Source organism: Micromys minutus, assembly GCF_963924665.1.
Source record: "Micromys minutus genome assembly, chromosome: 17".
NCBI lineage: Eukaryota > Metazoa > Chordata > Mammalia > Rodentia > Muridae > Micromys > Micromys minutus.
In genome coordinates, this window is record NC_137952.1 from 51,634,272 (window position 1) to 51,635,989 (window position 1,718).

Sequence of the window (1,718 nt, forward strand, 5' to 3'; positions counted from 1 at the left end):
TGTTAAGCATCAAGGGTACAGTTCAGTGACTATACCCAGGCCGCTGCACCATAATCACGCCTGTCCATCTACAAAACTTTTCCAGGGGTTTACAGAATTTGGGCTATCTGTACATTTTGGTTTTTCATTCTGCCCCATCTTTTATTTATTCAGAAATTTCAGAGTTGGCTATATTAAATAAAATGTTGTTTCTGGCAGTTAACATCCCTGTTATTTTTAACATTTTTATAGAGTCTAAACAGCAATGATGCTGTATCATTAGACACTGCCCTAAGTACGTATTAATCATTGTTGCCAGGGAGAGCATTTCAAACAACCTGGAGACAAACATCTTTGAGGGTATTTCCAGAGAGGTTTAACTGAGGAGATCTACCCTATATCTGAGAGTTATCAACCCAAGGGCTCCTGTTTTCAGTCAACAGACCCTAACTAAGATACTGACACATAGGCACCTGTTCAAAAAGAAGAAATGGGGAAAGCAATGTGAGCATCAGCATTTTTCCCTTTCTGCTTCCTGACTGTGGATGCAATGTGACCGGTTCAATCAAGTGCCCTGCCAGGCCTTCTACGCCATGATGGACTGTATCCCCTAAAACTGTGAGCCAAAGTAAGCCTTTCATTTTAATCACATTTTTAATCAAGTTTTTGTTACACTAATAAGCAAATTACTTAATATTTATATTAATCTATGCTAATAATTTCTTAAAAAATAAATGTCATGTGCATTTCTTCTTTTTTATTAAACTTATTCCTTGTTGTACATGGGGACTAAACCCACATAGATAAAAATCCATGACTCAAATATATTGAACAAAAGGCTATATACTATTTGTATATAGCGTATACACACATTTCTTATATAACAGGAGTTATATAAGATATATAACTTGAATCACTCCTAGACTATAATACTCAATACAGCACAAGCACTATATAAGTAGGCATTATACTGCATAATTTATGTAATAATGGGAATAGAAAGGTCTGAGCATGTTCAGGACAGACACAGTCATCATGGAGGTAAATACATAGCACCTGACCATCAGGTGGTTGGATGTATGAAGATCTGTAGAACACAGATTCAGAAGTGCTAGCAGGAAACACTTGCAGTAGTGAATTCCTGTGTCTTACCCTAGAGCCCCTGTGCACTCAGCTCTTCCCCTGCCGTGCTATGTCCTTCTCACCAACCTTTCTTTCATGTATAAAATCTTAGTAGAGCTCCAGTGGTCATCCAACTGTAGATCACTCATTCATTTGCCCACAGTTGTCTACATGCCAGTCTTTGACTTGATTATTGAGTCCTAACAGTAGAAATAGACAAGCAGTTCCCTGAGGTGGGGGCAGGGCACTGACACTTCTGGGTGATTGGATTTCCTGTGACCCATGATGCTTTGATATCTCATGGAGCTGCACTTTTACCACGGGCCAGATTGGGATTAGCATTTTCCCGTGACTTGGTGGTGATAAAGTTTTAGTGATTTATATAGTTTCTATTAGTTTCAAATATCTGATACTGTTTCCTGTGATTCTGATAATCACCAACAATGACTACTTCTAATTATACCTTTAGGAAGGTGTTTCTCACAAACTGCTCGTGTGAACCGTAGGAAAGAAAGTGATGACAGCCTCAGATGCTCTGAATCAGAGACTATCAAGCAAAGGTTTGCTTGATTTCCCTCGTGGCTTGTACTTTTTAAAATATATAGACAAATTATTTT